At 43.1% G+C, this 26,655-nt stretch overlaps 1 protein-coding gene across 2 annotated transcripts in view; it reads right to left on the bottom strand.

Moving 5' to 3' along the window:
• LOC140635212 (urea transporter 2-like) overlaps positions 1–26,655 on the bottom strand; it is a 470,205-nt gene that overhangs the window by 171,359 nt on the left and 272,191 nt on the right. Inside the window, exon 3 of one of the 2 annotated variants that reach the window (XM_072829450.1) lies at positions 3,554–3,670. The exons of the other annotated variant lie outside the window; for it this stretch is intronic. The gene's annotated coding sequence lies outside the window, so the exon portion shown is untranslated. The remainder of the gene's footprint in view (positions 1–3,553; positions 3,671–26,655) is intronic. 2 annotated transcript variants of the gene reach the window in all.

Genomic DNA, 26,655 nt, shown 5'->3' with positions numbered 1-26,655 from the left:
TTAGATTCCTAGGGCCAAAACTAAATTACAGTAGATCCTAAGAAAAGGAGATTAGTCTGGTTCTACTAAAGGATGGCTCAAAATGCTGCTCCTAGCTGAGGGGGGGCGGGGAAGAAAGAGAAATGTAATTCTCATTAATAAATCGCTCAATTACACCCAAGCTAGGTAGCCCCTGGAGATGACCCTGTCACTCAGATTCATCCTCACATTCTTCAATGTCCCTAATGCAGAGGAACATCTCTGAGAAGTGACCACAGTAATGCTCTCCCCCATGCATGTTCCCCTAATGCAATAAAAACTAGCAAACTCTGATTTACTTCTCTGTGTCTGCTCAGCAACCAGGACTGCTAGGACCAGCAGGTTGTCAGTGTCAGGAATAATAAGAAACAGAAGGACTTGGGAAGAATGCAGTAGGAAAAGTGAAAATAGGGATAACACTTTTGGGGGGACAGTGAAGATGAACTGGGGAAAAATAATGTTGAAATGGCCTTTGTGAAGGAGGTGAGAGGTGAAATTTGGTAGGAAGGACTGGGGCAGGTGCCCCAGGCCTATGACATAATGTATTGAGAAAAGATTTGAGGAATGCCCATTTGGCATCCCAATAAGTTAATAAATAAAGGCAAGCCAAAGCCTTTTCTCTCTCCAGCTTCCAAGTCACACAGTAAGACCCAGGAGGCAGGAGACAATAAAATCTTAAAGACACCCAAGGACCAGGCCCATATATTCCAAATGCTTCTTAGGGTATTTTCTGCAACAAAGCAAAATGAATTTACAAGTATCTCATTAAAGCTGCAGGGGAGGAAGAACGTGAAAAGTTTCCAGGGAGGGAGGGATGGTAAATGGAATTAATAGCACAGAACTCATTAGGACCCATTATTACTAATTTAAGATATGTAAAATGTTACTGATATTTTCTTTATTTAGTGCGGAGTCTCTGTTGTTGGTTTGAGTAGATTTTGCTGGGGCTTCCTTAGATTTTTTTATTTTTTATTTTATTTTATTTTTTTAAAGATTTTATTTATTTATTCATGAGAGAGAAAGAGGCAGAGACATAGGCAGAGGGAGAAACAGGCTCCATGCAGGGAGCCCGACGTGGGACTCGATCCCAGGACTCGAGGATCATGCCCTGGGCCGAAGGCAGGTGCCAAACCGCTGAGCCACCCAGGGATCCCAAGATTTTTTTAAAACCTAAACTCTAATTCTATTTTAGGTTGGAAAAATCTCCTCTTGTGGAGGGCTCTTGGGAACAGTCAGGAAGTTCAACCTGAATCACAAATTTTGGGCTTCCCCTACCCCAAGGTGGACTAGGCAGCTCGAATATGAACAGCACACCAATAGGAAGACTTTGGTGGAAAGGGACGACATGGAAGCAGACGTGGGGAAGACAGGTGAGGAGCCAGTCCATGATTTGTGGAGTGTGTCAGTGAGGAGGTCTCAGTCTCCACCTCTTCTCCTCAGATCAGATGCTTGAGAAGGTAACAGATTACAGCTTCATGAAAATGGCCCCTCCATCCCTCAGAACCCAATGGCTCTGTCTTCTTCAAGAGCAGTTTTGAGGTATTAAAGGAACTTGGAAGAACCCAGAAGAGGAATGAACTAGTGACCGAAGAAGGTTCACAAGGATGGGGCACATGAGGGCACTGGATGCTGGGTGGGAAATGGCTGAGGGTGAGAGGAACAAGATTCAGTTAAGGGGTCGGAGGTAAAGAGTCTCGGGCTGAATACATAGTTTTCTCATCTTCTTGTTCAACCAGGATAGGCCTGCCCCACACAGGTCTATCAAAGCCATGATGACAGCCACCCACTGAGGTGAGAGAGGTCATAGCATGAGTGCTTCTAGCTTCCCAATTTAGTTCCCAAATGTCAGAACTGGATAGGACTGTATATTCCCTAGATTCCTGACTGTGTTCTGAGTAGCCTATGTACCAGGCACTTGGTGAGGCCCTGGGAATAGAGGGTTGCAAATGACAGGGCACCTTGGGGAGGTGAATAGTAGGTTAGTGTCTCCTACCTTCACAGACTCACTCACTCAGCAGAAGTGCTGAAACACTGAGGGATCTCTACAAAATCCACCCTAGCCCAAAAGATGAAAACAGAAAAGGAGACAAACCATAAGAGATTCTTAACTATGGGAAACAAACTGAGGGTTGCTGGAGGGGTGGTGGGTGAGGGAATGGGGTAACTGGTGATGGGCATTAAGGAGGGCATGTGACGGAATGGGCACTGGGTGTTACATGTAACTCATGAATCACCAAATTCTGAAACTAATAATATACTATATGTTAATTAAATTGAATTTAAATAAAAAATTAAAATAAAATCCACCCTACTCTAGAACTGTGGTCATGAATGGTCCTCTCATCTTGAATCATCTCCTGCTATACAGAGAGTACCTCATTATAACTGTCCTATTTTAACTGTCATTTGTACCCTGACACATAGCTTTCTGTACATCAGTATACTCACTTGCATCAAACATTCTGTGAGTTTTCTAACCTTGCTACAGCTGTGAAAGGTCATCAGGTACACCATCCAGATTTCAAGTGACATGACTCTACCTCTACCTTGCTGATACAGCTCCAAAAACCCATGAGGACATGGAGGCTCAGACACTGTCATGTGGCTGGTAAATGTGCTCTTGGGCAAATTAAAAATCTTTCTGGGTTGTAGCTTGATCTTCTACAAAAAGAGGAGCTGGACTAGAAATATTCAAAGCTCTCTTTCAGTTCTAGCCTGATTCACTGAGGTAGGGATGGCTGATGAGCCAGCAGAGGTGGTGCTAAAATCAGCGCATGGCTAGTTGATTATTTCAAGACACTGTCAGGAAGAAAAGACTCTTTAGCAGGGGGTAGGAGGTGAACAGATTTGGGGGTGTGAGTCACCCATAGCCCGCCCAAAGGGAGAGGCTTCTCTTCCTGAGTGTCACCCTGAGTGAGGGGTTCCCTGCTCAGAAGCAGCAGGGCCACTCTGGGTTTTGCAATGATGCCAATTCTCCTTTCCTAATGTTCCGGGAAGAACATTTTCATGGAACACAAATCACTGGTCCTTCATTCTGTGACAGCAAATGGAGACTAATGATAGGAACTGGGACTTAAGAGATGCCTCTACATTAATGCCCATTTCTGCAAACTTGTTCCAGAGCTCTTTTGTGCTACTGGATCCTGGCCTGAGGGCCTCACCCTGGGGGCTGTAGGATGGTAGATGTTAGGCAGTGGTGCCCAACATGTCCTGGGGAAGGATGTCTCTTCTACATCTCTCTCCCTTCATGCTGTAGCCTGAAACCTGCAGCTCCCTCACACCCACAGCACACCTCTCAACACCATTCTCCAGGGAGATTGTGCATGCTTATCTTCAGCTTCCTGTCACCCGTCCTGGCCACTTTTGATCACTGATACTCAGGTCCCTGTTGGGGTGCATCTGAATCCATAATACCCCTTCTCCTCCCACCCCTAAGAAGCAGCTACTCCTATTATATCCATTTTACAGATGGGAAGATGGAGGCATAGGGAGGTAAAGGGACTTGGCCAAGGTCATGAGGATAGATGGCAAGTACCAAAGCCAGAATTGGAATCCAGGCAGTCCAGATCTTGACACTGTGCTCTTGACCTTGTGGTTCTTCTTCCTTTTCACCAGCACAGCCTTCTGACTCCTAGTCACAGCTTCCTGGTCCCTACGAAACAAACCATCATCCAGTGACTCTTTCTACACTGTTGGTTTCAAATAATGCTTCTAAGATTCTACGTCTCCCAACTGGTTATGGGCCTTGGAGAGAGGGGGCAAAACTGGATCTGAAGCAAATCTGGCCAGGTTCACAAATCTCCCTTTGCCACCAGAGCTGCCAGTGGTAAAACCCCATAAGGAGGTAGAGCTGGTCAGGGTGCTTTCTTTCATTTTCCCTTCTGCACATACATGCAATTGGTTTTGGAGGCCCTGTGCTGGGGAGAGAGAGAGAGGAGGTGTGTGCTGCTCCTTTCTAAACCTACCATCAGGGACACTGAACATCTGGGATGGGATAGGGGAGCCTTTAGGTACCACTGTCCAACAAATTGTTTGAAAATGTGCTATACCACTTATTCTGCCCTACTAGTGATCCAATCTTAAATAAGATTCAATCTTATTTGATAACTGAATCTGAGACTCAGAGATTAAATAGGTAAAAAAAAATCCCTTCATATATTGCAAAATACTCTGCAAGATATGCTTTGTTATAACTTATTAATATTCAACTTTCACCCAAAGTGGAATTGATTTTTTAAAATTCATATTCATGCATGCTCCCTAATTGGGGGGAGTGCCTGGCAGCCCTGAGGTCTCCAGGTCCCTGCATCTCATGGGTCTTATAGACTCTATCCCTCCAGGCACATCTTGGCTTGAATAATAAGGCATTTCTTTACATTCCCCCAACCCCACTGCCCATCTTGTATTTATTCCAAAGGCTGTCTTTACCTCAGCTTTGAGAATCTACAACAGCCCTGCAGCTGGGAAGAGAGTATATCATTTGGCTTTTTGCCCAGAAAATAAGATGCTTCAAAAAGGTCATCAAAAAAAAAAAAAAAAAAAAGTCTCTTGGGGGAGAAAAGAAAAAATAAAAAAACCCCCTTCTCTCTCAAGGTTAATTGAGTGGAAGGTGAACTTTCCTCACGTGTTGTCTCTTTGTGAAAGCACCACAGCCTTAAGTACATGGAGAGGGCAATTCACAGGAGGGCATGGGCTGGGCTGTGGTACAGGGACACGGTGTTCTCCAGAGGTGGCCTCGAGCTTCCAGTGTTTCCCATTCTTCCCAGTGTGTCCACCATGCAGGAGCAGAAAGGGGGTGTGCAGGCATGCAGCCAGTCTACATGGAGTCCAGACCTTCATAAGATACAAAGAAATGAAGGCTAGACACCGGCCCTCAGAGAGCTTTTGCTCTTGAGAATGAAGGAAGGCCAACAGCCAGTCAGTGTGAAGTGAATCAGAGACACGCAGTGTGTGGTGTGTCGGTGGTGCTGGTTCTGCAGGTGGTGGTGCTTAGGGCTGGCGGGGTTGACAGGTATCAGAGAGCCTGCTCTGAGGTGTGGGAAAAGCCTGACCTACTTAGAGCCTTTGCACTTGCCTCTTACTGTGTGCACAGATTCTGGTGCTAGCTGGGGACAACTTTACTCCTCAGAGGATACTTGGCAATGTCAGGGGACACTTTTGGTTGTCACAAATGAGAGAGATGTGCTATTGGTATCAACTAGATAGAGGCCAGAGATGCTCTTAAACACCCTCCAATTAAGGGTACAGGTCACCCCTTCCAGCCCCCCAATAAAGAATTATCTAGCCCCAAATGTCAATAGTGTCAAAGAAGAGGCACCTTGCCCTAGAACTATCTCCCACCATCTCTACCCTGTCCACCTACCTTCCTCTTTCCTTCACTTCATTTAGGTATTTGTTCAAACCACCTACCAAAAATCCTTTCACAACCATCTTATACAAAATAAAACCCCAATCTCACTCCCACCATTCCTTTTCCCCTCACCCCAATTCAATTTTTCAGACACTCTTGTCTGATAGGTGTCTATGTGTGTCTGTTTGTTCACTGGCTGTCCTACTGACACTAGAATGTAAGTTCTTTGAGAGCAGGGACAATGTCCCCTTTGTTCCTTACTCTATTTCCCACGTCGATATCAGAGGATGTACTAGATGCTCAGTTTGCATTTGTTGAGTTAATGAATAAATGGACACTAATACCAACAGCTGTGTGATCCTGGGCATCACTTATCTCCTCTAATATGACTGAAATTCTCATGTGAAAAAAGAAAGCAAAGGATTAGGATGTTTCAATGGGTCTTTTTCAGCTTTAAGTTTTTTTATCCTTTAAGAAAGAGTAACTTGACTTGGGAGTTTTGGATAGTCAAGAGGGCAGGTGCCAGTAGGGAGCATGGTGAAGGCAGAGCCCTGTGTGGTGGAGTAGTACCTGGAGGGGATAGTGTATGGATTAAACAAGCAGAGTACTTAGCCCAAGGCCAGCTTCCTACCAAATGCAAGGTGAGTGGCAGCTACTGCTATTTACACACAATTCAGGGCCAGGATTAGGGTGAGGCAAGAGAGGCACAAAATTGAAGCTACGGCCAAAAAACTCTGTAGTCATTTTAATGCAATCTTTTTTACAAAATAAAAATTAATGCAAAAATCCAAAATGAAGGAAACATCAAGATTTTAGCTAAAGACAAGATCAGTAGACTGTTTCCTTTTGCTTCAGGCTCCAATATGCCTTGGCACAGTGCTGCTACTGATTCTGTCTTTATTTGAAATTTTGATGTATTTCTCATCAAGGATTGTTTTGGCAGGAATTTTGATTTTTTAAAAACAGTACATTGAAATATGATTTGTCTTAATTACTGAGCTTTTTGTCACTTCCTTCAGATTTGTGCCTGAGGGTGAGTGTCTCCCCCTCTTCACCTGAGGCCCAGCCTGCAGATGGGGATGCTGGTAAGCCATGGACTATTTGGAGGCAGAGAGGAGCTTCTCATTCATCCCTACGGAAGAGAAACAGGGTGGGGGATGGATTATATATGTGATGGGGATTAAGGCAAGGGAGCTTTATGACAGCTGCTGAGATCTTAGAATTTGAGGGCTGGGCTTTTCAGGCAGAGTGGGGCTGGATAGATGGTTTAATTCCAAGTGAAAAGGAGAAGGACCCCGGGGCTGGGAGACTGCAGGTCCTGGTTTGCCCGGAACAGTCTTCCGGGACGGTCTTGGTTGCACCAGTTGTCTCGGCAGTGATTCCTACTCTGGGCTCTCTAAAATGTCAAGGATTGGGCCATCAGTATATGGTCACCCTGGGTCAGGCTGCTGTCCATGCCAGGGCTGCAGTGGGCCTCTCATGACCACGACAAAGGAGAAAGACACTGCCTTCCATTTGAGACCTGATCTTTGATGCTGCTGGAAGAATTCCTCAGACCCATCTCAGACCTTAGCTATGCTTCATAGCTTACCCCTTGCCCTCTAGCCATTTTTCACATGTCTGACCTTGCCCTTATCTTGCCAGACTCTTGGCCCCTCACGGCCTTGCCTTGTGACCTGCTGCCAACACCACAGAGTAGCTGTCCTGGGAGCAACATTCACAAAGAAGCATGGTGTTTTTCTGGTGCATAGTGTTGGAGAGAAAAAAAATGAAATTGACATGAAAAATAATCAATACATAAAATTAATGCCAATTAAAAAAAAAAGCCCTTATTTCTATGGTATTAACCTACATAGTCAGCTCTTTTTCTGCAGCATTGTTTGTCCTGAGCTTAAAATACGTATATGGATTAATGTGTGAGGTACCCAACCAGAAATAGCAAATTCTCATTTCACTCATACATGGTATGAACTAATATAATAGGTTTAGTCTGTAGTATGTAAAATTAAGCAGTAAGAAGCACTAAAACCAGAAGAACATACACTGTTTGATGGCTACAAATAATGCACTTTGTTTTCTTTTTTTAAAAAATGGACTTGTTTTCATTATCATTGCATATTAGATTATTAATTTTTCAGACACTTGGCTACACACTTTACAGGCATTGTCCCTTTTAACTTTAATCCCTACAGAAATTCTGACATTGGATGCTATTACCTCTCATTTAGAGATGAGAAAAACCAATGCCTATAGGAGTCAAGTTGCCAAAGTCACACAGTTGGCAGATGGCAGACCTGGGATTCAAACCCAGTCTTCTCTGAGCCCAAGTTCTCAGCTAAACTCAAGCACTGTTTTGCCTCCCACAGAGGGTCAAATCAGCAGCCAAGAACATCACTTACATATGTACCCAGTCCTGTCAAAGAGGCATGTGACAGACCTGTCCCCACCTATCCCCACCCTTTATATGAACACCCCCCTCAATCCTAAAATGCTCTGCTTAACTGAAGTTTGACATGCTGAATGGGCAAATGGATAAACCAGGGGGGTAATTATTTACATAACCTGCAAAATAATCTTTCAAAATAGAATATTGTTGGTCTTTTGAACAGTTTATTGATGACTCATGATTCTTAAAATCTCTGATCAGAAAGGAATTTAGAAGTCATCTGATCCAAATCTCTTTGACTAATGAATTGAGGCTGCAAGAAACTTAAACTAAAATGATCTATTGGAGTGAAATTGTGGATATAGGTAAGCTATCCCCAAGATGGTAATGTGAATGTGAATAGGAAGGAAGAGTTCACTGGACTCAATTGGATTATTTATTTTTCAAGTTGGCTTTTATATCTAATTTTGGAAATAAATAATTTTATCCTAACCTTCCATTCCATCTGTTCCATAATCCAAATCCTATCCATTCTTAAAGTCCTAATTAATTATAAGGTTTTTTGTCTTGTTTTGTTTTTTAAGATTTATTTATTTATTTGAGAGAGAGAGAGAGTGAGCACAAGAATGGCAGAAGGAGAGAGAGAGAGAGAGACAGAGAGAGAATTTCAAGCAGACTCTGTGCTAAGTGCAGAGCCTGATGTGGGGCTTGATCTCATGAGATCATAACCTGAGCCTAAACTAATAGTTGGACACTTAACTGCACCACCCAGGCACCCCTAATTGTAAGGTTTTCATGAAATTTTCCAGTGGTTGGATAGTTATTTTTTTTTCCTCTGAACTTCCAGTTTTCTCAGTCTTCATTATGTCACTTAGTGTTGATTTTTGGTGTGCTTTCTAATAGTTTTATCCTTCCAAACTGATTGCATGAAGGACACAGAAAGTGGATATTCAGTTCTTGCTCCCTCACTTAGGGATTGGCTTTGTAGTAAGTGGTTTCAGGCCCCTGCCCTACCCCTTGGACCCTTCAGTGGGCTCCAGATAACTTACAAATGCCAGTATCTGTCTCTCTCTGCCTGAAGGCCCTCCTTCCTTTACCCTCAGTAAAGGAAAGCTTGCTTTTTGTGGTAGGCCAGAGTTTCAAAGAGTTACCACCCTCCCAGCAAGAGTCCTCAAACTAACAAGTCTCTGAGGCTGGTGGATAAACACCCCAGCTCCCTCACTCCTTGAAGTAGTTCTGAACCATGTGCTTTGCATCATTTCCCGGAGTTTCCATGAGAGTTAGGCTCCAGTGGCCCATAGCAGTAGATGGCTAAATAAATCATGTACCCTTTATTCACTGCATTTTCTTCACTGTATTACTTTTCCTACTTGTCTCCCAGTGTTGCCTGCAATTCCCAAGTAAACAGTTTACATTCACATCCTTATTTTAGGGTCTGCTTCTGGGAACTCAAACCAAGACAGGCATGGAGGATATTGTCAATATTGATTTACTGACTGGATGATTAACCAACCGTCAGTATTACCTTGCAGGTAAGAGGGATTGTGTATTTCTGTTCAGAAGCCATGGTGCTTTTCTGCCCAGTGGTACTCATTCAACCCTAGCTGAACAATGATGATGGGCAAGGATCCCACCCCAGGTTCATCTAGCTCTGTTCACTACTCTGTATTTGTAATCTATTATTGACTTCGGTAAGTAGCAAAGAGCCAAAGGGAATTATGTCAAACCTCTATTACCTCTCTCCCATCCCTGCTGCTACCAGCTGTGTGCAATTCTCATGTTGTATTGTCTTTACATTGATTACCTCCTGACAAGGCCAAGAAGAAATGTTGACCCTCGGTTAAAACTCAGCAAAGACCCCTTCCTTTGGAAACAAAAAGAATAAGAAAATGGACAACAGAAAAATGTTTCCTAACACAGCCATGTCAAATTTATAGATAAATAAAATATCAAAGATCAAATGACGCTAGATGATCAGCAATTCGGAACTCTTCCCAACCAAGCAGAGAATATGCTGTTGACTCTTAGACTGATTTCCAACTTTGTGATTCACAGCTGTAGCTAAGCAGAGCACGTCCAATAATGCTATTTGTTTTCCACTTAAAAAAAAAAAAGACTGGGGAAATATATAAATGGCTCATAGGAGAAGGGGGCATTAGCAGACAGTCAGTCTGACCAAATCGAGACAGGCAGATGGTTTGTGGGCCTGACGCCAGCTGGGTGTTTCCATAAGTGATCGCGTATCTCCTCTCTGTGCCCTGGCACTTGGCTTGATTAAGAGGTCAGGAGCAGGCTGCCACAGCACGAGACTGGAGTGCACATGATGTACGGCCAACCTGTCGGTCGCCTAGAAACAGCTCTGTAAAGGGGCCCAAAGACAAATCAATTTATAAGCCCAAAGTTTGAGCCCAGTAGTCTCGGCTATTATTACAACATGAAGTTTGATTCTTTGGGTTTGCTTTCTCAAATGCCACGCAGCCCCTTTACCTTTGACCCCACATTACTTCCTTTTCCTTTTAATACAGTAGTATCTTTTGATGAGTGACAATAACTTTCAGGTGGGATTCGGGGACGGGCGTGAAGGTGAAGGCAGGCAGGAGAGAGAAATATTTAGGGAAAACTCTGTGAGGTCTGGTTCTCATTTCTTTACTTGCTGAGCGCTGTGTGCTCAGTACTATGGGGAAGTGTAGGGTGGGGAAGACACATCACCCTTTTCTGGATGGCTGGAGATTTATGTATATAAAGCCAGGTGACCCAAAGATGCAAACAGTTGAAATGAGAGATATGATAGATTTTTAAATGGTCGGAGAGGTGGTCAGGAAAATCCTGTGGAGAGGATGTGGAACATGAGGTAGGTGGGATTCATACAGATGAGGAGGCCAGATTTGCAGAGATACGCCAATTATCTGGGTAACCTTAGGGAAGCCTCTTAACCTATTTAACACTTTGGTAGGTTTTATCTTCCTTTTTCAGAGAGCATAGGATGGAAATTTTTCTAGATAAAGTACTCAGAGAACAAAGGCTGAGCATGATCCTCTAGGGCCATAAGACACTGGTCTGACTGGAGTGGACCTTGAGACTTTGTTCATTGATTTGTGAGTTAAGTGATTTCCATGGCAGACTTAGAATGGCCCTTGGAATGGTGCCTGCTAGTCACACCTTCCACTATGTTCCACTCCCCAGACTCATCTGCTCAGTTGCAGATTCTGGGCAGTGATCTTGGATTGAAATTTTACCTTCACTGCTGATTAGAAAGACAAGAGATTGTGCTTCCCAACTCTAAAATATATTTAGTAAATGTTTACCATATACCTGCTTTTAGCAAGGCACCAATGGGAGGATGCTGGAAGAGCTAAAAATCTGCAAGTATAATTTGTCTCCTTCTGTAAAGAGTTTGCAATCTCTTCATGGAGTGGTTAAAATAAATACATAAATAAAGATGCCGCGAGCCACTGAGATAGGTACCAACACAGGTGTAAGCAATATGATGGGAATTAGAAGGTGTGGTATTTTCTGGTTGGAGGGACCAGGAAAGGTTTCTTGGAGGAGACTACAGGCAGCCCAAAGTTGCCTGAAAGTGAGAGAAGGTAGAGGTCTAGCTTTCTGTCTAAAACCTTATGTGGGTGGCCGTCCGGGTAAAAGGTGATCTTTATATTCACAGCTTGGTAAAAGAAACCCAGCTAGATGGATAAAGGCCACTTAAATTTTTGGAGGTTCAGCCTAGGTTTGCCTAGAACCCTCTAAATTTACATGTTATTAACAATATCCTCTTTCATTCCCCAAATTATTCCAGTTTGGACAAGAATGATATCATCTTCATTATGGGTAGTGTTTTCAGCAGCCCTTTAGGAGCAGCCATTCTGAGCTGCACCAACATGGTGGGTGGGGGATATTCAATTGCACCAAGAAATCCCCTTTATTTTGCCTCCAAATCAACAATGAGAGAAAGCCAAAGCACTCATTTTCTGTAGAACTGAGTGATAGAAGCAGGTGGGCATGCCAGACATACACCCATTGTCGAGGTACACTATTAATACATGGAATGATCACGAATAATCTATTAACACACTTGAGCCACACTTAGTCTTGTTTTGCAGATAAACATGGTTGGTGATTATTTTACAACACTGTGAAGGTGCTGGGGGTTGTCCCTCATTTATTACTTGACTAATAAATACTTTAATTACACTTAATAAATAATGTAAGCAGGGCTCACTGAAGTGGTAATTCTTTAAATTAATTATTAACTGCATGCGAAAGGCTGCACTGCCAGTACCACTAAAAGAAAATTCAGCCTTTAATCTAAAGTGATTATTCATTATCTGGTATAAAGGCTCCATTTGCATATTATTAGGGAAATAAACTTTGGCCTCCTTGGCAATACAGATAGATCTCAAAGTCCATGCGTTATGAATCTCCAAATACTAAAGTAATGATAAACAATATGTAATAAAGTCTCCAGTTTATAGCTTTATAACAGCTGGTTTTTGATTTTCCAAATATATTACAATGATAAAGTGACCAGTTTAATGTATAAGCTCTTTGTGAAAGGTGGTGCCTACAGATGGTCGACTGATAGGAAACGGTAAATGTGCAAACTGCTCATTTCCCTTGAGATCAGAGCCATAAAATGATCTCAATAAGATATGGGAAGGAAATCTCTCTTTAACCCTTTTTTCAGCGACAACCCAAATATGGTGCTGAATTTAATTGTTTGGTGTGTCTCTTTCTCTGCTCTTCTCAGACTCCCACTCTTTCCCCTGATAAAGTGAAGAGGGTATATCTGGATCTGCAGGCCTTGTGGTATCTTTGACCCTATCTTGGGTCAAAGAGGCAAGGCAAGATTCCAGTCAAAAGAGAAAGATGATCTCTAAAACCAGCAAAAGAGTTGAATTCATGTGCCCCTGCATTCTCTGGCTTGGAACTTTCTCCTTGAGCCGGGGCATCTTCCAGAGGAAGTGCCTGACCCCAGATGTGATGGCTGGGGAGCAAGATGCACAGAGCAGTCTCCTAGCATTCAAACTCTAAAATGCTGGGAACAAATGATTGAAACAGAGGTTTCTGAAGGAGAAGGAGAAATCTCTCTCCTTGGCTCCCTTTGGCACAAATGGGGGTAGGGGATGGAGAGCAGGGTGAGAAGTGAGAAGATGGGGAGACAGGACACCAGGAGGTCATGAAAATGATGACAGGCACAAGTAAGCAGGAATGACCTCCCTCCTCCACTTTACATCCCATCCTATTCATCTCTCTGAACCCCACCCAGAGGCTATCTCTTTCAGGAGATCTTTTCTAATCCTCTGCGATTTCCAGTGGCATTCACCTACAGTGTGGGCCAGTGAACAGTCACTGATCATCTGTGGGAGGTGGGAAAGGGGCTACATGAAGCTGAGGCGTGTTCTTCAAAGTGGTCATTTGGGGGGAGTTGAAACTTGTTTCAGTAATGTTGCCGTGCTCCAAATATGATTGAAAACCTTTGAGAATTGCCTTTCACATTTGTTTTAGTCCACTTGTGCTGCTGTAACAAAATACCATACACCTTAGTGACTTGAACAACAGACATTTATTTCCCATAGTTCTGGAGGATCAAAGTCTAAGATCAGGGTGCCAGCATGGTTCGGTTCTTGGTAAGGATTTTCTTCCTGGCTTGTAGACACTTGCTTTCTCATTATGTCCTCATAGGGCAGAGAGAGAGAGAGAGCTCTGAATCTTTTTCTTTTCTTACACTGATATTAATCCCATTTTGGTGGCTCCACCATCATGACCCATCTATATCTAATGACCTCCCAATGGCTCTTCCTCCTAATACCATTATATTGGGGATCAGGGATTTAGCATATAAGTATGGGAGTGGGGGGACACAAACATTCTGTCCACAATGTTTTTATGAACATGTTTTAAATGGGAGAAAAATCATTTTAATAATAATCACTCCCTTAACTGAGTTATGAGTGATGTATGCAAACAGTTTCATGTACATTATCTCATGTTATCCCCACAGTTAACACTAAGAAGTAAATATCATTAGCTGGGTATAATTGACAACATGAAGATTCAGAGAAGTTTAGTAAGGTCACACAGCTAGATGCATGCCCAGATTTGAACTGAGTGACTCCAAAGCCAAGGCATTAATGTGTATGCATACTACCTTGTCTTTTGAAGGTAGACTGAAGTATGGGAAATAACTAGTGGTTAATAATTGAATGTGATCACATTCTCATGTAATTTATATCACCAATAGGACTTCTCTGAGCATTTCTTTAGCTCAAGGGGAATTCCTTTTTTTTCTTTTTCCCAAAGGGAATTCTAAGAGTAGGAATTTTAGATACATTATTGGCTCAGTGGCATGATATTTGGGAGAGAAGGGCCGTGTCGATGTTTTTGAATCATACCATAGAGGCAACTGCCTAGTGCATTCTGTGGTACACACATAGGGCCAAATTCATTCTCATCTAGACTAATCTGTAGTTCCCTAGGCCACAAAGTGTAACTACTGCTCACACTTACGATGTCCTGTCTTCTCACTGTCCCCAGGAGCTAGGTTGGTACTATTATTATCTTCATTTTAGAGATGAGAAAACTAAAGCACAGACAGATTGAGCAACTTCCCTAAGTTTACACAGCAAGTGAGGGAAAGGCCTGGGGCTCAAAAGTAGGAATCTCTGTTTTAATCAATAAGAAATCAATAGACAGATGGGTTTTACATCACAAATGTCTCTCACATCCTAATGATGTCAATTTGACAGGAAGAGTGAAAATTCATCTGTACATTTTTTTCCCCTTACCTACGAGGCTTCTATCCATTATTCATGCATTCCCTCATTGTTCCTGTCACTCACTGATTAATTAATTTAATAAATACTTTTGGAGCACATTACTTGGTGCTCACGACTGTCCTTGGTACTGGCTATCTAATCTAAATTTACAAAAGGAAATTGAACCAATGGGCTGTTAACTGAATTGACAAAGTGATCCAATTACTTTGGTGTTGGTGGAGACTTCATTAGAGACCCCTGCACAGTCTCAGTCCCCCAGAGGCTCCAGGAGAGATGTGGGGTCTTCAAAAGAACTGTGGACCCACGACTACCTGTGAGCCTCGCCACTGGCCTCCACTTTTGAAAAGATGACAACATGATTTCTGATTATAGCCATTAGGCAAACGAAAACACAGAGAACGCTGGCTCGCCAGTTTCATCCTGCTTAATCAAATAGCCTCATTCATCACATTCACTCACACTACTCAGGGTAAGTGCCTTTCTGCGCTTCAAAGATGAGCACGAGCAAGCCTGATCTGTGCTTCCCATTTTGCTCTCTTTCCTTTTTAGATACAAGCAGATGATCTCTCCTTCTTTTTTTTCCCTCCCTTCCAATTCCTGATGCAGAGGCACATCCTCAGCACAGCGGCAGTTCAGCCAGGGAGAAATCTAAGCTGAGGACATCGTTATCCCTCACGACACTCCTAATTCAGCAGGATTTCTTTCTAACTGACTTTGGAGCTGGGCCTGAGCGGGGATCAGAATATCAAAGAATGTCCAGCTAGCCGGGTAGACAGAGAGAAGGCATTCCAGCCACTCATTTTACAGATGAGGACATCGAAGCACAGAAAGGGGAAGAAGTTTGTCCAAGGTTACACAGCAGAATTGCTGTAGAGTAGGCCCCAGGACCAGTTCCCAAACTGGCAATTCCCAATCCAGTGCTCTCAAATGTCTTATGACCATGACTATTGCTAACACTACAGAAAACTCCAGAACAGGGGCTTGGGTTCTTCAGCACTTTCCCTAATTCTACATTCAGGTACAATGCTGATGGTTTGATGGAGGAGCCAAAACTTCTTTGTTTCTGATAGAAGTGAATTTGCAAAATTGGTGTTATCACTCTACTATGCTTTTTACTTCCTCTCTCTGGGTTCGTGTTTTCCAGGTGACTTACTCTTTAAGCACATTCCCCCAGAATTTCACACTGCTAACCAGGTCTGCTTTCTCTCCACAGGACCCAGGCTCTGGAAAGACCCCTTCCCCCTCCTTCTCTAGTCCTGTGTCTCAAGCAAAGAGGAGGAATGTTTTATACTCGCATTCAAAATGGGATCTGACTGACTAGCAACTAATCTTGGATGAATCTCATGGTTAAATTTTTTTGGGGGGGTAAATTTTTAAAAATATTTATTTATTTGAGAGACAGAAAGAAAAAGAGAGAGCATGCAGGAGTGGAGAGAGGAGTAGAAACGGAGGGAGAGAGAGAGAATCCACAAATGGACTCCCCTCTGAGTGTGGAGCCTGACACAGGGTTCGATCTCAAGATCCTGAGATCCCGACCTGAGCTGAAACCAAGAGCTGGCTGCTTAAATGACTGAGCCACCCAGGTGCCCCAGGAGGGTTTGGTTTTAGAGCAAAGATTTTTTATATACTTTTTCAAAAGATGCACTTATATAACCATACATTTGCCAGTGTGGCTGGCCCACATGGTGACATGTAGCCCTGGGACTACATTTGAGGCCCCCAAATACAGTGTATGCTTTCATGCTGTTTCTGAGAGGGTGAATTACAAAACTCACCAGGAGTGGAGAGGAGAGTCAAGTTTAAAACTAAAATACTCCTTCATTCCTGATTTCTGTGGTCAAGGGGCTCTCTTGCCTCCTCGTATCCATCCATTCAGCCTTCAAACACACACACACACACACACACACACAATCTGAAAGTTGAACTTGGCTCTCTTACCAAAGCCAAACGGACCTACTTCCTCCAGAGCCTCCTCATCTTACCGTTCATCCAACACTAAGCTTAGTTGTCCCACCCTCAGAAGTCTTCCACCACCATCTGTCCTGAAGCCAAGATCCACGGTGGTCCTGCCTCAGCAGCTATGGCATTCCTATTTCAAGGTTTTGACTGGGTGGAGGAAAGGGGAGCCCCAGGACAGTGAAATGGTTGCCATCTTGGATCTGATTCCATTTCTGGAATCATTTGAATCTAGTGCCCCTTAGCGGGAGGGTATTTGGAGACTTATCTTTGGAATTTCTGCAAGGAAGGACTTCTCAGCATTTCCCAAGCTGAGAAATTATGTAAAACTATATTTTAAAATGGGGATACTTCCTTTTTCCCCCATCCATCAGGCTAGAACTTTGGTGTGACTAGGATGTGGACAAAGACAGCCACAGTGAAGGAGGAGAAGGTACAGTTGTCCATCAGAAGGGACAGTCCAGAAGCAGGGAGAAGCAGGGCAGGTAGTTACAAACCACGGGTCCAGCCTTGAGGCCAGGCAAAGCAGGACACCAGAAACAAGAGAGTGGGTCAATACTAGATCAAAACAGAATGGCACTAACAAGGAGGCCTTGCTGTTCCTCAGACAGGAAGTTATTTTCCTAGATAGAGCAGGAACCAACACCTAACTCCCAGGGCAATACCAGCTTAAGACCAAAGAACTCAAAGTGTCCATCGTTCTGAGCTTATGGAAGATTCCCATCTAGGAATCGAAGCAAGAGTATCAACAGTAGCAACAGCTTTCCTTTATTGCACAACATCTCTGGGTCCTGGGTCCATCCACAAGCTTTATCTTTGAGGTAGTTTCTATTAGTCTCCTCATTTATAGATGACAAAGTGGAGACTTCCAGAGGCCAATTTGCCAAATGTTACACAACTAGTAAGTTGTAGTGCCAGACATGAATATAATTTACTCTTAGAATTCTGCCTACCAGAAAGGGAAAGTGTTTTTAAGGCTGTGGTTTTTAGCCCCTGTCTTCTTGTAGGTTAACAGCCCATTTACTAGGCTTACTAGGTTCGCTTCCCACTGAATTGCTGATTCAATTGTGGTGCCCAGAGAACTCTGTTCATTCCCAGTAAGCTCGAACAGTTCTGCTGGTGAGGAGTAAAAGGAAACCCAGGTCTGGAGTTTATGCTGAAATCCCTGGCTACCCAACAGCATTTACTGTCCTGGAGTGGGTACCATAGAGGGACCCAGCTGGGTCTGGGATCCAGGGGTGGATGGAGCATGAGGGGGCAACCAAGTAGCATTCAGATTATGTATGTGGGAGCAAAAGCTATAGAGCAATACTTCTGGATTTAGTGCAGGCTGTCATGAATTAATGGCTGACAGAAGGAAAAGAAATACTTTGAAAAAAAATTTCTTTAAAGCTCTGTTTGCATGGAAAGGAGCTTGGGCTGAGCTGTCTGGAGGAGGACTATATTCATGCCCCTTTGAAAGCCCCAGCCATCCATTTTCATTAGTTTTACGGTTTGATCAACTTACAAAGGTCACTCTTTAGCTTCCTGTGAACCACAATATTATGACTGGACTTAAATAATGCCAAAGCAATTCATTGAGAAGGGAAACATTTAGTTACACCAGTCACTGGGCACTGAGACTTGCTTTCCAAAGCTGAATTGCTCCCTTGTAAGGCGAGGGTCTTGCTTATGAAAACAAAGCACAGAGCCTCCAAGAACTGCTCTACACAGGGCAGAACCTGGGGGAGAGGTCCAGGTAGAAAGTATAAGCTGGCACCACTTCTGTTCTGGAGTGGTCTCTTCTCTTTGACTACCCTGACTCCATGACTCCTGTGCTTCTCTCACCCCCAACACTTGCTAGTGCTGACATCATGCCATCTCCTTGAAAACTCTGCACCTAGTGTAGACACAACTCTTTTCTGTGTTTTTCCATAGCACAGGAAAGCAGAGCCAGGCTATAATGATGTGGCTAATTACATGTAATGATTTCTTTGGCATCTCTTCTTCACTAGACTTCTCCTTCACTAGGTTGACTGTGTTCATCTCCGCATCCTAGCGCCTACCACAGTGCCAAGCACATTGTAGGTACTCCAGGAATAGCTGCTCATTGACATTTTTTTTTCAAAGGGAAATATCCCAGAAAATACAACACGAGAATCAGTAGTTTCTTCACTGAATACTGCTGAACACCAAATCCCTTATTCTAACCCTAGTTAATCACATGTTGGAATGTGACAAGCAAACCATGCACCTTTGCCATTTCAATGCCAACTCTGCAATGTCTTCCCCTGACCTTGGGATGCTAGAGGTCCCAAGTAACATTGGGGTTACATATGGTTATTGGGAAGATTAAAGGAGATATTGGACAGAAAGCACCCAGTGCCTAGTATGGCCAGTAAGGAAGTACATGTATATCCCTCATAGTTTTGTGCTGGATTAGCCAGGTAACTTTATTGGCATTGGATTACCTTCTAGGCACCAGAATCTGGTCTTCCTGTCCATTTTCCTATCATAGGACAGACATGAACCTTTAAGTTTCTTGCTAGATCATTACCATATTTTTACTCTTGCTTTCCAATCTGAGGAATGTGATCCATCGTTTGAGTGGAAATGGTATTGTTACCCTCCAGCAGAATGGATTTCCTTTAAACAGTTGCTTTGGGTATTATATAGCATCCTGAACAATCAGAGTCTTTTTTTTTTTTAAAGATTTTATTTATTTATTCATGAGAGACAGAGAGAGAGAGAGAGAGAGGGAGAGAGAGAGGGAGAGAGACACAGGGAGAGGGAGAAGCAGGCTCCATGCAGGGAGCCTGATGTAGGACTCCATCCCAGGTCTCCAGGATCATGCCCTGGGCCGAAGGCAGGCACTAAACTGCCAAGCCATCCAGGGATCCCCATCAATCAGAGTCTCATACAAAAATCTTTCTTTCGTATGCACATGCGCATGAACATACATGTGTGCACACACATGGATGGAGCCCTTCTTTAAAATTGTACCCGAACTCTGTCAAACTAGTTTGTATGTGTAGATACAGGTAACAGGAGGTGAATTCTCTCAGCTGCAGCGACAAAAATATTTCTCTGTGTTTTTCAGGCAGCCTTGCAGTTTCAATAGTAATAGAAGGGACCCTTGCCCCACATTACCATATATTCTCCTTGACCTGCCTGAGCCAGTCATGCAGAGAAATGCTGATTTGCTGCCTACTTTCATAGGAATGATTTTGAAGATTTAATTCAAGTGATTTGATTTAATCAAATATGCACTGAGCATCTATCATAAGCAAAGAACCTAGCATATTTTATACTTGCTAGGAGTCTTTATTTTTGTTTCTCCATATCTCTGAGGTACCATGCTTCTGTTCATTTCTTTTAAGATTTTATTTATTTATTCACGAGAGACACAGAGAAAGAGGCAGAGACATAGGCAAAGGGAGAAGTAGGCTCCCTGTGGGGAGCCCGATGTGGGGAACTCAATCCCAGGACCCCGGGATCACAACCTGAGCCAAAGGCAGGTGCTCAACTACTGAGCCACCTAGGTGCCCCCTGCTGTTCATTTCTATGTTTCTATAGTTTTAGTGCCTAGCATAGTCCCTCATATGCAGTAACTGCCTAATAAATGTTTTGTTGGATGTATGACTGAAGACAGAAGCACAACAGGGAGTCAGAGATGTAAGAGTATTTGTAACCCAAGATTACCAGGCCCTTGGAAAGCAGAAGGGAATCATAGACGATACCAGTATGGGTTTTGTTCTCAGTGTGAGTGTGGATTTTCCTTCTGGGAGTTACTGCCTGCTAAGAAGTTAATTATCCTCTTTATTTCTCCATCTTCTCATCAATCAAATGGGAAGCAATAGGTGATTTTGAGGGTTAAGCCATTGCTGATATGCCATAGTGAATGCTCAACACACAAGTACAACTCCCATAACTGTTGCTGGTGAGGTTGGGAAGGTGGTGGTGAACATTTCTCCATGGTAAACACTTAATAATCTCCAGTGCAAGTTGCTGTACATCGGAAAAAGAGAGATGGGACCCCTAGAGATGGGGGTGGTTAGAAGGCTAGAGCAGACAGGGAAGGGGGGAGGCTGGAGCAGACAGGTCAGCTCCCTGATAGGGGGCCTGAATGAGGTGGGAACCCTTGCAGTATTCGGTGATGGTGGGGATGGCTGATGCGTTGGGGGGAACACATCTGCAGAGGGGACAACTTTTTTATCTGGCAGCGGGGTCCTGGTTGAAGGACTCTATCTCCTTGAAGTGGGTTTCCACCGTCTAGAAACAAGGAGGTGCCAGTCTTGTGACCCTGCTCTCTTTAACACTCCCTTAGAGTCTGGTGGTATCAGCTGTGTCTCAGTGGGTGCCCTCTTTGGTGGCTTTTTACAGACTTTGGGGTCTAACCACAGCTCTCAAGGACCATGCTTAGAGGGCAATAAGAATGGGAGGGAAATGGAAAGAAGATAAAAAGACAGAGTGAAGCAGAGTGTGGGGACGGGGCGGGGAGAGAGGAGGGTCTGGCAGTGAGAAGCACTTATTCAGAAGAGCACTCTACTTTCTGTTGTCTCCTCTCTGGTCCAACCCTCTGGAATCCTGAGCTGGGGATCAGCTTGCTCTAGGAGAAAACATGTAAAGAAGTTCTAGTATGCCTTTCCTTTCTATTTGCATCTGGGCTCATTTTAATCAAGCCTCCTCTTCCCTTGAATTTTTTTTTTCCCTGTGAATATATACCTTTTGATTTTACCTGCTCTACGTGATGGTTTCCGGTTTTGACTTTTTCAAAATGAAATCTCCAACCATTCTGATTTTCTCAGTTTCTGGCCCCACTGGCATCTCTATTTTGCTTTAATTATCCAATTACTGAAGCTATCCAACCTATTTATTCAGGCAATCAAGGCTTTAAATGCATGGATTTATCATCACCTCAAATCACCTGTCACTGTGGTAGGGCAAAAATAGGAAGGCAACCAGGAATGCTGTAGGAGGTCTGAATCAAGATACTTCTCCAGGTCACTTCTTTGCTTTCAAGGTTCCCATATGCAAAGACACAAATTGTAGGGGGAAGATGGGGAGGGGAGAGGAGGAAAGACTGTAGGAGAGGAGGGGGATGGAGACGGGAAGGGTTTTGTCTCTGTTGCTGTAAGGACAGGCCTGTACTGCTCCCCTGATTTTCTCTACAGTCCCCACCTTCCTAGCTCTCCCCTCCATAGAAGGGGCATGGATTGAAGCTTCTCACGATTTCCTCTATTAACAATGTTGTGAGGACCGATATGAAGAGATACAGAGGGCTTGGGGGTCCATTTTTTTTCATCAGTTGTGCCCCTAGTAGAGATGAAGAATGAAAAGAATCAGAGGAAAGAGAAGGTGGTCTATAGATCTGGGCTGTATCTGCTTTCTGGAGTTATTCAGAATAAGTCCATTTTCTCATTTATCTGCTCTGAAAGTACTTGAAAACAGATTGCTTTTTAAAGCATAAACAGCCTCATCTCTTTCAACCATTCCTCATTTGCCATTCTAGGCATTTTACTCCAACTTACCAACTTCTTTGTTAAAAGGTGGTGACCTCAAATTTAACATAAAACTCCAAGTGTGTTATGTGTGGTGAAGGGCAATCACCTCCTTCCCTCTGGGCATGGTATCACTATTAATAGAGCCCTAATACCTTTTAAGCTTCTTTGGCATGTCCTCTGGTGCCGTTTAGCCACATTCCCTATAATGTGCTGCTTTCTTGGTTTTGAGAAACCTACACGTAGAAATTTATACTTAGTATTCTACATTATTATAGGTTAAGTCTGGCTCACTCTACAAGCCATGAAGACTAGTTTGGATTACAACATACCTCCCCATGTATTTACCCACTTTTACTAAAACTGTCGTTTTCTGTACTCTCATCCCCGGTATTAAGGCTATCAATGTGAACGGGGTTGGTTGATACAGAACCTGGGGACAAGCCACTAGATATGATTGCTATCACTCCATTAATCACTATTCTTAGGGCTGATTTTCCCAATCAAAGGGAAACTCTTATACTGGAAGGTCCCTGGGGCTCTGCCATCGATGATATTTTGAGAACAATAATAAGAATAATGGACCAGCCTTGTCAACATTGTCTTAGTACAACACCAACTGAAAAGAGGACTCAACTGGGTACAGACCCATCGATAACTTTGCCATTTGTGCTTTCTTGTGTGGGTGGTATCATAATACTAGCTGATGCTGTACTCACTTTTTAATGTATAAATTTCTCAACAACTTACTGTGTAACAACAAGTATAACTGACTTTTCTATTTGTTTCCTCCAAATTAATTTAAAACACGCTCACTTCCTTTGCCTTTGCATTTGGCTAATATCCTCACACTAGCAGGTTTCCATCTGTGAGTTTGATCGAAGCAAGTTTATCTGCAAAATTTCTAAGAATCAGCTTCATCTCTACTTGGCAGCATGTGGTAAATGAAGGTATTTCTGGTGAGATTTATTGTATCACCTTCGAGGAAACGCTAACTCCAGAGAGGAGCAGATTGCAGAGAACTATATATTAAAGTTCCTCTTCCTATCTCTGGGCCCAGGTGGAGGGGACAAATGGATTCCTACCTGACTGCAAAATATGATATATTATTATAAACAGAGTCTTGAATTATAGAAAATACTAGTTAGCATAATTACATTACCATATTTTTATATGGAGATTATTATTCAAATACCAAACAGGCAATCTTCCATTGGAAAAAACCAATAAACACTCTCAATCCAGACTTCCACTGTTATGTATGTCACAGTACAAAACAATTTTAAAGTTTAAAACCCATTACATTACAAGAGCTATTCACTTCAAGTAGGTGGCAATTTGCTTCTTTTTTTTTCACCCCACGTTTTGATAGCTATTCACCTCTATCAATTCTTATCTTGCCCATTCTTTAGAAACCAATTGCAGTTTAAAAAGTGCCCATCTATTTCTGATTGAAATCTTCACATGCTGGTTTTTTAAACTATTTTTCAATCTCTTAATAAAATAGATTGCCTCCAGGCTGTCAGTTAGTAAACCCACTAACAATGCAGTGATTCCAAGGACTGCCCTGGCTTGTGGGTTTTCCTTGCTCTTGGTTCTGTCCAAGAGATCCTGGATTTCCATTGCTGCTGCTACAGTGTACAAAACAGTTGAAAACAGTTGAATGGACTAACTTATTTAAAATTGTACAAGCCTCAGAAACAATGTCCTGACTAAATGGAGGTAAATTCTCAGACTTTTAGTCCATGAAATAGAAAACAGGTCTCATACCTTTTCTTTTATTTGTTAAGAGTTAACATCAGACTGAGGACAACTTTCAATAGAGAGAGAGGCTCTCTGTCCATCAGTCTTAGAACAAATACTTCTTAAGGATCCACCCTTGGCTGGCAAGTAAAGGAAGCAAAGATATTATGTCAGTCCCTGAGGACTTACGCTTTAGAGAGAGAAGAGTATGAGACAATCCACAAACTTAAGGGGGGAGAGGCTGAGACTATGGGGTCACCTGTGATTCAGAGATGGAAAAAATAAGGGGGTGAAGGAAGGTCCCACAGAGATGGTGATGAGGATACATGAGGTGGAGAGAGGGCCATGTGATGCTGATGAATGAGTACTGTGAGCAGTGAAAAGTTGGCCACAGTGGCCCTTTCCCCTCCATCTACCCCTTCTCAGAGGAAGAAAAGCCACACTTTCTTTCCTTTTTAGCCACAGTCACCCTCAGTGTCCACTCAGGACTTCCATACCCATTCCATAGCCTGGGTCCCATCACTCCCCAGGGTTTGAATGTCCTGTGACTCAAGATAACTTGCATATCCCCATGGTTTGAATCAGATACAGATAAACTTCTCCTTCCTGACTCTGAATTGCAGGTATCAGGAAACTTGAAGATAATGCAACTCCACAAGTGTTTATTGATTTCATGTCAAGGGATTGACATTGCACGTCACCAGCCTTCCAGATCTTTTTACCCCAGTAGCAGGTACAAGGTAGAGAAGTGTGGCAGATAGGGCAGGGGTCACGAGAATAGCATGGACCACTCTGAGAGAGCATGTCCCATTTGGAGAATCAGAGCAAGTTATGTGCATTTGAGATGACTTCTACAAATGACTTTTATATTCATCATAAGAAGGCAGCCTAGGAAGGTAAGAGCATAGTAGAGGCAGAGCATGGACAGAAGCTAGCTGAGATTACATTCAAGAAAAAGCAAACAGTTCCCTTTGGCCAAGTGCATTGACAATACAATTTTGTTAATTATAAAATGATATCTAATTATGAGTGGGCATACTGAACACATGGGGAAACTGAGGCTTCAGTATGTTAAGGATGACAGCAGCAGCCCCTTAGCTAATAAATGTTGAGGACAAGACCCAAGTCTCATCTATATAGAGAAGGATATAGTTTAGGGAAGATAAAGATTTATTTTGAGGAGGTAACAAGAGTTGTTGGAGCATGTCTCTAGAGAAGAGGAAGAGAGATCGGTTAAAAAATCTGCTGTGGTGACAAATAAGAGCCTTTGGAAAATATACAAAAGGGATTTATTTACTAATATAAGGGAGTCAAAATCTCAGACAAACTCTTGCCCCTAATATTGGATTTGAGGCTCAAGGTCAACCCAGAAAACACTTAGCAACTGAGGCTGTGTCTCTGCACCATGTAATCCCATCTTGAGATCAGACATCTTCCACTAGGCTGTCCTGTACTATGGAGACAAAAATGTCGGGTAGATGGAGTACAGGCCTTTGCAGAGAACCATGAGAGTACCATGAACATACCACACCTGTCTCCCAAGGCCAAATCAAGATTGAAGATCAGAAGTTGGGCATCAGGGAACAGCAAAGAAACTGGGATTGGTGACTTCTCTAGGGCTCGGCCTCTCCTTGATTATGCTGGCTCTTTTCCAGCACTGTAGTTGGTTCTCCTGGAGTAGGAAGCATGTGTCCAGCTGAGTCCCTGGGGAATGCCAATGAAGGTCTGATCAGGGACTGAGGATTCTGGGCCACTTGTTAATTAATCACCCCTTTATTGTTTCAGCTACTTTCTTCAGAAGAGGGTTCCATAATGGTGATTTCCCTAAAGCTACACCAGAAACTTCTTTCAAACGGTCACCTGGGTCTGGCTGGCTCCCAGGACATGGGAGTATCTGTAATTTTCCTTCCTTCCTTGCTATGGAGAACACTGCATCTGCAGGAGCAGGGTGCCATGCTGGGGAATGCTGTTATCCTTTCCAACACTGCTATTCTTATTATAAAAGATGGAGACATAGTAGGAGGTTAATGGCTGCTCAGAATAAAAACAAATAATGACTAGAACAAATATGCAAATCAGGCATTGTCTTGCTGGGGAAATGATATTCAACAGTGAAGCTCTGTGCACCAGGTCTCTTTGACTTCACAAACCAGAGGCTGTGTAGAGTCCTTTACTACTACTGTACTGCTTTCCATTGTCAGGTAGCCTAATAAGAGACTTGGTTGGACAAACAGGGACCCTCCAAGGGCTAAGGGCTCTACCCAGGGCAGTTTGTTTCTTCCTCTCCCCAGCATCACACTTCCCATTTCCTTCATCTTATTGAATGAATTATCACCTCACAATGACTTCCCTGGGCACCTTGCAAAGCCCAGGCCTGGGCACCGAGGGGTAACGGATCTTGGGAAGCCATCAGCCCTAGACGAGACTCACTGAGCTTGGGTATGCCTGTTTCCTCTGCCTAAAGCACATGGCACACACATCACTGCTCCTTTGTTTGCCCATGACTTAGAATTTCTAACAGTTTCTAACTATGCTGACACAGCGTCCTCATCTCCAGCCTTTTGTTGCTTCTCCCTGCCCAATTCCCCCATAGTCCTCCTGTTTCATAGATAAAAAAGAGGAAAGAGAACCAACCTTATCTGGGTGCATACCATATGCGAGGTACCTTGTAAGGTATTTTTGTTTTATTTACTTCTTTTTGATAATCCTGCAAGATAAGTGTTATTACCTTTATTTCACTGTAAAGAAACTAAGGCACAGGAGTGGTTTAGTAAATTATCCAAGGTCACTGAACTAGTAAGTAATAGGCCAAGATTCTTCATTAACCAGACACTGCATGCACACACATACACCACACACTCATTCACTTGCTAGGCCTAAGATATATATATATATCTTCTTGATAAACAAGCATGCTATATGCAACAACCTAAATCTTACAAAAATACT

This window comes from Canis lupus, chromosome 6, assembly GCF_048164855.1.
Source record: "Canis lupus baileyi chromosome 6, mCanLup2.hap1, whole genome shotgun sequence".
NCBI classification, from domain to species: domain Eukaryota; kingdom Metazoa; phylum Chordata; class Mammalia; order Carnivora; family Canidae; genus Canis; species Canis lupus.
The sequence above is the reverse complement of the archived record's forward strand: the minus strand, read 5'-3'. Positions and strand labels throughout refer to the sequence as shown.